At 25.7% G+C, this 9,508-nt stretch overlaps 1 pseudogene; it reads left to right on the top strand.

The window, feature by feature from the left end:
* Positions 1-5,238: 5,238 nt before the first annotated feature.
* LOC149033416 (diacylglycerol O-acyltransferase 1 pseudogene) overlaps positions 5,239-9,508 on the top strand; it is a 14,929-nt pseudogene continuing 10,659 nt past the window's right edge.

Raw genomic sequence — 9,508 nt, 5'->3', positions numbered from 1 at the left:
TGTGTTAAGAAAGAGACGAAAAAAAAAAAAAATAGAGCGTTAGAGAAAAAGTTAAATTTAGGAAAAAGAAAAAGAAAGAAAAAAAATGCAGGAAAAAAGAAAAAAATATATTGAAAAACACAAAAAAAAAGCCATGCGACCATATAAAAGATACCTCTTAATTTGTAAAAAAAAGAAAAAAAGAAAAAAAAGAAAAAAAAATTAAAATCGTGCAAAATCTAACATTTTTTTTTTTTTTTTTTTACATTTCTTCCGTTGAACGGGATAAACGTTACATTAAAAATATTATTATAAGTATATATGTATATATATTTATAATAATATATATAGATATATAATTATTATTATCAATATTATTATTTTTATTATTATTATTATTATTATTATTATTATTATTATTATTATTATTATACTAGTAATACAAAATGTTCTTTAAATTTAATATCTTTTCCAGTGCTTAGAAAAATTACATTAGAATAAGACGAGGTACCGGATACCTTGAGAGAGAAAGAGAAACAATGTGTCTAATATTTTTCCATTTTTTATTTGTTTTAAGTACTTTAGTAATAAACAATTGTAGTTTAGTTATAGATTTTTATTTTTTCTATTTTTATTTTTTCTAGATTAATTATTAAATTACATATTATATTTTCTTTTGAGCATATTATCTTAACATAAAATTAATTAATTAATTATTATCTCACGAGATCATAATACTCATTGTTCATTAAATATTAATTGCATGATTATATTCGAAATTGTGTAGAAAAAAAGTGCGCTGAATTTTTTTTTTTATGTTTAAAGTGAAAAGAGGAAAAAAGAAAAAGAAAAAAGAAAAAAGAAAAAAAAATTTGTAGAGATAATAATAATAATAATAATAATAATAATAATAATAATAATAATAATAATTAATAATAATGACAACGAAGGTGATCATTCGATTATTGTAACGAAAAGTATAATATTATTATAATCGAAATTTAGAATACTGTCCCATGTGCCTTTCAAACATTGTACACAAATACACGCACACGTACACGCACACGCACACCTAAACACATATTAAATAAAATTGAAAAAAAAAACATATACGAAAAGTTAAATTTAATTAATGTTAACAAATATTTGTAATTATCTAGAAAACTATTCGCGTAATCAAATTTGGACAAGTTGGGACTAGTGAATTGAAAAAATGATTAATAAGCAAAGGAGAAAATTTAAAAATAAATAATAATAATTATATATTACATACATATATATGTAGATTTATGGTCCACTTATTTTGAAAGTGGGCTAACTCCATTTTCCAAAAAAATCGAGCTAGAGCTACCGTAATAATTACATTTTTACATGATCTTTTTTATATTCTGAAGCAATTTGTTACATATATATTTAAAATCATGAAATATTGTTCATTGCATCTAAACGCAAGTCCTTCAATATCTCATTTTGAACATAAATGGAGTTAGGCCATTTTCAAAATAAACGGCTCATATATGCAAGTGATATTAATGATTGGCATATATAGATTTATATATTATTTACATTTAGTAGGCATTGGTTTATATTAATATTTCTAATTTTAATCATTTCTAATTTTTTGTTATTATTATTTTTTTGGTTTAATTTAAATCATCTCTTATTAGCATCATGTAATTGCTAATTCAATGGTCGATTATTAATTGGGTAGCATTATATAAATATGTATTCCGTTAGATATATTTAAAAGTAAATATTAATAAATAAATAAATAAATAAATAAATAATCAATACAAATACATTATCAATGTAATTCTCTGATTTAAAACGAATCAAGATTTAAAATAGGGAAAAAATAGTGAAGAAGAGGGAAGCAATGAAAAAAAAAAACAGAAAAAAAAATAAGAAAATTGGATAACGCGTTCGTGTTCCTTAGAATTTAATTATAATTTTTGTTTGTAGGTGTTGGTTTGGGATTATTAGGGAAAATAAGGCTCTATTGACCGCAAGAAAAAAAAATAAAATAAAAGAATTTACTACAAAAAATAGGAGATATAGACAAAAATTTAAAGAAAAAAATATAATAAAAGGATAATAAAAAGGTTGCAAAAAAAAAGGCAAAAAAAAACAAATAAAGCACAGAAAATTAATCATACAACTAATAATTATTAATTAATCAATTATAGAAGAAAAAAAATATAATAGTAATGATAATAATCATAATAATAATCGATCTGAACTCACGAGAAAACATTTCAAAAAGAAAAAGAAGAACAATTTAATTTTGAAGAAGATAATAATAATTTTTTTCTAAAAAAAAGAAATGAATGGAAACAAAAGGGAATGTAAAGAATAAATTACTTTAATTTAGAATGCATTCTATGGGACAACGCAGGACGTTTATTTCCAATTCGTAATAATTCAAGAAATATCTATATGTGTATAAATATATATTATATATTAATTATAATAATTAATATGAATGATAGCATATATTATAAATAAGATTATAATTTTTATCAGTTTTTTTTTCTGTGCTGTTTCTTTTTTTATCTTTTTCATTAGAAAAAAAATTAAAACTCGTGATAAGATAAAAAAAAAAATGACATAACGAAAGAGAAAAAGAGAGATTATTATTACTATTAATATTATTATTATTATTATTATTAATATTTAAGAATAATGCACTTAGAAATTTCAATACGAATATAACAAAAATTATGATTTTCTTGCGGGATTTATTATTAGACATATTATTATTTTTTATATAATTAATTAATTAATATAATTGATTTTACTTTTTAATGAGTTCGAAGAAAGAAAGAAAGGGAGAAGGAAAAATGAAAAAAAATATTTAAAAAAAAATAAAAAAAATAACAATAATAATAAGAGATTTTTTTTGTTCGGCTATTACATATATTTTTTTTAATGAAAGGAAAAATGAAACGGAGAGAGAGAGAGATAGAGAGAAAGTGAGTGAGTGAGTGAGTGAGTGAGAATGTAAGAAAGAATGTGAGAAAGAATGTGAGAGAGAAAATGAAAATGAACGGGATCGTGTACGAACAATACGTGTGAATGTTAAACAAAGTTTTATTCCACGAGAATAAGAAAAAATAAAAAAAAAAAATAAAAAAAAATAATCCGAAAAAATCAAACATACGTGCAGACTACAATTGGGAGGGAAAGAGAAGTGGTCAAATTTGAGTAACTTAATGATCAACAAGTGGTCAAACTTGAGTAATTACTTGTCGTATATTTCTTGCTACATACCACTTATTATTATTACTATTATAATTATATTTTCGGTTTAATTATTAAAAACGATGTATTTGAAATTGACGAGATTAACAAAATTGAAATAGAGAGTTAGAGGTTATTATAATTATAATTATAATTAATATTATTTTTACAATATAAAGAAAAAAAAAATGCGAACGACCAATTCTAGGAGGGGAGAATAAATTGGAGATGGGGGAGGGGGATAATACATGCATATATATTACTATATATATATATATATTCTTTTATATCCATACATCTGAAATTTTGGTATATTAAAACGATTTTTTAATTTTAAAACTAACGAGTGAGAGAGAAAGCAAGGAAATACAAAAAAAAAAAAAGAAGAAGAAAAAAAATGAATCGGGGTAAAAAAAAAGACACGCACGTAAAACTCTATGTGTGATAAAAATTGGTGAATAATAACGAAAAATAAATAAACGAAATTTAGGTAGGAAATAATTAATTTACAACAAAAAATTAATTGTCTCGTTTTTTATATTGAGAGAGGAGAAAAATTTACTTTGATTCAGACTAATTGTAAGTTAAACAAACAAAAAAAAAACTTGCAGTGAGAATAAAATGGAAATATTATTAATAATGTTGTAGATTTTAATGAAAGTAAAAGATGATAAGAAAGAAAAAACAAAAAGTGTCCTTGAATGATGATGAAAAATAGAAAATTCATTTCTTTTGGATTAACGAATTTGTTTTCTCTACAGATAGAAATAAAGAATGTAATATTAATGTTAAAATAAAAAAAAAATCAGGCCTAAAATTTACAAGAAATTCAATTTTATTATACATAAATAGATATATATATATATATATATAAAGAGAGAATAACTGGATGTGAATGCTTTTAACTTGAAAGCATCATTTTCTTGTAACTATATATATATATATATATATATATATATATATATATATATAGATTTTACATGGCTGAAAAAAAATGCAATTGATATAATAACGTTATAGTTAAAAGAAATTTTTTTGGAAAAATATTAGAGGAGATCGTCGAGTTTATTGAAAATTGTTGGCATATGTTTTCTATTAATAAATAAATATATTTTACATTACGTATGCTTGTATATAATTTATTATTATTATTATAATAATTATATATATATCTATGAATAATTAAATTAATGATGTTTGGATTATTGAAAAAAAAAAAAGAACTCCAAATTATTCTGTTAGGTGTAAATTATTTAATAATATTTAAATTAAAAATAATGACTCGACGATCAAAGTATATCGAAATTTATCAAAGAAAATTATTTATCTAATAAAAAAAAGAAAATATATTATATAAGAATAAGGCAAAGAATGACTGTAATTAATTGTACTTCGACAATGGAACCATAATAGGAAGAAAAACAAAATTATTTGTTTTTTTTTTTCACAAAAATTGTTTAAATTATACGACAAAGATAATAAGTGAACATAAAATTAGGCATTTATATAAATGGACCTCGTGCAAGCTCGAAATTACGATGAACGAATATGCTGGTTATATGTGTTTGTATGTTGTGGTGTGCTTGTATTATGCGTGTGTATGTATTGAAATTAGTATAAATGTGACGAATGAAATGACAAACATTAAAATTGTAAGAAAAAAGAATGAGTATTAAGAAAGAACGATGAATAATTTGTTTTAAAAAAAGAAAACATTTCAAACAAATGCGAAAGTAGAAATAATTGATAAAAAAAGTTTGACCATCCTAAACAACTAACTACTACTAACTATTACAACCACAAAAAACCACCACAACCACCACCACCACCGAGATCAAGTCCTTAGGCTATTTTTATAGCATTTTTGCGAAACGCTTTACACACATACATTAAATAAATAAATAAATAAATAAATATAAAAAATATATATATATATAAATAAATAAATAAATAAATAAATAAATAAATAAATATATAAATATCTTCACATATAGTAAGAAACGAAATAATTATTAATGCGAATGAGAAATATTACGAGGTTAGACTTTACAAGAAACAACAAACAAACAAAAACTCAAACGAAACAAAAAAAAAAGGAAAAGGTTAAAATTAATAAATAACAATTATGCTACGAATGAAAAATGTTATAATAATTGAATTTTATTCTAATAAAATAAAAGCACGATAAAATTCATTGAGATTAATTTATATTATTTCAAAATATAAATTAATTGATATCAATTATGATAGAGATGAAACGACGATAAAACATAAAAATAAATGCAAACGCGTTGATAATATATTATAAGCGAGAAACAAAAAGCGAGAAAAAAAATTGTCAGTTCGTCAACGGATTGAAAAGGATCGCTTACGGCGTTTTAATCATAATAATCATAATATTCAACACTCATCAAACATAAAACGTATATTATAAAATAATAATAATAATCTAAAGATACAATAGCAATTTAATTAATTGTTCGTAAAATTATCAAAAAGAATAATTAAAAAAAAAAAAACAAATTCCGAATTACTTAAAGTGTGCAACGAGAGATAACGACGAAGCTGGTAAAATTGTTATTGGTTTTTATTGCGCATGCGCATAAGAAGTAAAGAAAGATAGATCGAATAGAAAGAAGTGATGGTGGTAGAACCAAAAGCAACAACAACTTGAACTAGGTATTGGTAAAGAGACGAAGAAGGAAGTAAAGGAAACCAAGTAACATGACCACAGAACACGAAAGAGATAGTAGGGTTAGATTGAGAAGGACCAAAAGCGTCACTCATGCTGAGGATATACAAAAGGCTAAACAACTAGTCAGAAAATCTCAACCAGATAAACCATGTCACCGACCGAGAGACAGTTTATTTTCATGGAGCTCGGGTTTTGACAACTTTACAGGATTCGTCAACTGGGGCTTCCTCCTGCTTGGAATTGGTGGAATGCGTTTACTTCTTGAAAATTTTATCAAGTACGGGATCAGAGTAGATCCATGGCAATGGTTTCTTTTCCTGAGCGGGAAGTACGATGGTGGTGAAGAACATCCTTCGCTTTGGCTGATCCTTTATTCAACCGTGCCTGTGACACTTTGCTTGTTAATCGAAAAGGGGATGTCTATGGATATCGTAGCTCATGGACCAGGAATGGTGTTCCACATCGTAAACCTCATCGTTATGGTACTGATACCAATGGTGGTCATCCACGTGAAGGATTCCGGATTCAGTCTGTTTGGTTCCATGTACGTGTGCATGCTGTATGTCATTCTATTCTTGAAGTTATGGTCGTACATCCAAGTGAACATGTGGTGTCGTATCAATCGTGAAAAAACATCTAGCCAAGGTAGAATGCGACGACAATCCTTGTCTTACAATAATCTTCAGTCAACAAAGTTAAACCAAAACGTTGTTGAAAGCGATGACATCGGGCACAAAGTGAACGGTCGTGGCACAGCATTGGTGCAATATCCAGATAACCTGAATTTTGGCGACCTTTATTACTACATCCTGGCACCCACACTCTGCTACGAATTAAATTTCCCTAGAACCCAGAGGATACGGAAAAGGTTTCTGATTAAACGCATCTTGGAGGTGGTCGTTGGTTGTCAAGTTATAATGTCATTGTTCCAGCAATGGATAGTACCTTCCGTGAAGAATTCACTTATAGCCTTCAGTTTCCAAGGAGGAAATAATAAAGTGCATCAATTTTGGAACATGGATGTTGTAAAGGCCTCTGAACGTCTTCTTAAATTAGCGATCCCAAATCATTTGACGTGGTTATGTTTCTTTTATATAATATTTCATTCATGTTTAAATCTAATGGGTGAACTATTACACTTTGCCGATCGAAATTTTTATTGTGATTGGTGGAATTCGAATAATATCGAAACATTTTGGAGAAGTTGGAACATGCCAGTACATAGGTGGGCTGTACGACATTTGTACATACCAATCGTTGAGATGGGTTACAGTAAATATACAGCATCATTAACTGTCTTTTTCATTAGTGCATTCTTCCATGAGTATCTCATCAGCATACCTTTAAAAATATTTAAAATCTGGGCATTTTTAGGAATAATGGGTCAAATACCGTTGTCATGGTTGAGCAAAGTGGTTGAGAAAAATTTCGGTCCCAGATGGGGTAACATCGTCGTATGGTCCACTCTCATGATTGGACAACCCTTTTACATTTTGATTTATTATCACGACTATGTGGTCACTCATTTTGGTGAAACATTATTGGAGGATTATTCGATTGTAAATTGACAAAATTAACAGTCATCAGGAATTACGATTATACAACAACAACAACAAAAATGTCAAGGAAAGAAAACATTAAAAACAAAAGAGAAAAAAGAAACAAAATTAGAAAGAAAGAAAAAGAGAAAATGAGATTAATTAAAATATTTTTGAAAGTGGAGGATGGATTTTTCCAAAACTGTGAGAATTAAAATATTTCTGAAAGAGAAGGATGGGGTTTTTCCAAATTAGGAGAATTTTCCAAATAATGTTGCACAAATATAATTCGCTAAAAGTTTCATTGATTTTCGTATGATTACTTTGAGGAGAATCATTATGGGGAAGGAATAGTTCAAAAAAAAAAAAAAAAAAAAATACAAAAACAAGAAGAAAAAAAAATAAAAAGAAGTACACCCATAACAGGCGCCCAAATTATTGTAATATCGATGAATCATTATAACAACAAACGTGTGTAAAATTAATTGATTAATTAACGAACTTTAATTAATGAATTACACAGAAAGAAAATTAAAAAAGAAAATAAAATACAATAGAAAAGAAGTCGAGTTATTATCGTGCAGATTAAAATCAAAGATCGAGTGTGTGTGTGTGGGTGTGTGTATGTTTAAAGTTTTACCAACCGAGAAAGCCTTGTGTTAAGTGCCTTGAAATTTGCAAAATAGATATTTTAGGCTAGAACATTAACAAAAGAGAAAAAAAAAAGATAATAAGAAAAAAAGAACGATACAAACGATTTAAACAATACGAAAATAAACAAAAATACCTATACGTAACAAACGAGATTATATTAAAACGCAACTCAACACAACCAACGAGAATAAAAATATATATTTAAAAAAAGAAAAAAGAAAAAAGGTCAACAAAAAAAAAAAAAAAGAGGCGCTGAGCGCGTTTTCGCGTAATTGCGCTTTATCGAAAATTTTCAAAGTCTCGTTTGTATTTTTTCAAAATGTTTGCCTATGTGCGTTAATCGTACACAAAGAAAAAAAGTAAATGTGTGAGTGTGTGAATGAGTGAGTGAAAAATATTTATTTTTAAAATTCACGCAGCTAATTTGCAAAAGCAAAACGAAGTAATCGATATAAAAAAAAAAAACAAAACAAAAAAAACAAACAAAAAAAAATAATAATAATCACTCGCCTTTGTATAATGCAAGTAATAATAACAAACCAACAAAAAAAACATGTACTCAATTTAAAGCTCACGTCTGTTAATAGTATACATTTTTGTCGTTAATCAATCAAAAACGACGAGCCGTTGAAAAAGGTTTTTTTTTCCTTTATCTATTTTTAATTATCAATAATTATTTATCCCATCAATAATTAATTTATTCCACAATCGAGTTCGTGTTTCGTAAATTCGATCAATTTTTCTGATTTCTTTTTTTTCTTCTTCTTCTTCTTCTTTCATGCATATATTAATATATTATATAAATAAATATTATACATACATATATATAAATAAATAATTAAATATAGATAGCTACACACACACACACTCACACAAACTTGCATAGACGTAATATATACATTTATATATATATATATACACAATTACGTACACATTTAACACGCTTCAATATAAGTTTAATATTTAAGTATGGTATTATTTGTGACGTTCTTTACAGCGTCCATTCCACGAAAGCTTAGTGAGATTTTTCATTAAAAATAATTATATTATAATACATCTTAAATGATTTTTCTACTCTGGCTATGATCGATTATTGATCGACGAATACGATCTACGAAACGATTGTGGTTTTAAATGATAAATAAATGAACAAAAACAAATATACAAAATGTTAGAAGAATGGTGAAAAACAAATAATTATAAAATAAAATCTAATGAAATTAATCGGCTCGTCCAAATGACGCCAATTTGATCGAAATTCAAATTTGTTTAATATATATATATTTTTCTTTTATTTTTCTTCTCATATATATATATATATATCGTTTTTCTCGTTAATATTCATTCGTTATTATTAAATATAACCCAAACATATACACACAAGCAATGTGATCAACTGCGA

This window comes from Polistes dominula, unplaced genomic scaffold, assembly GCF_049000335.1.
Source record: "Polistes dominula isolate Pdom_NZ unplaced genomic scaffold, Pdom_raw_medaka contig_27, whole genome shotgun sequence".
In the NCBI taxonomy this organism is placed as follows: Eukaryota; Metazoa; Arthropoda; class Insecta; order Hymenoptera; family Vespidae; genus Polistes; species Polistes dominula.
The sequence above is the reverse complement of the archived record's forward strand: the minus strand, read 5'-3'. Positions and strand labels throughout refer to the sequence as shown.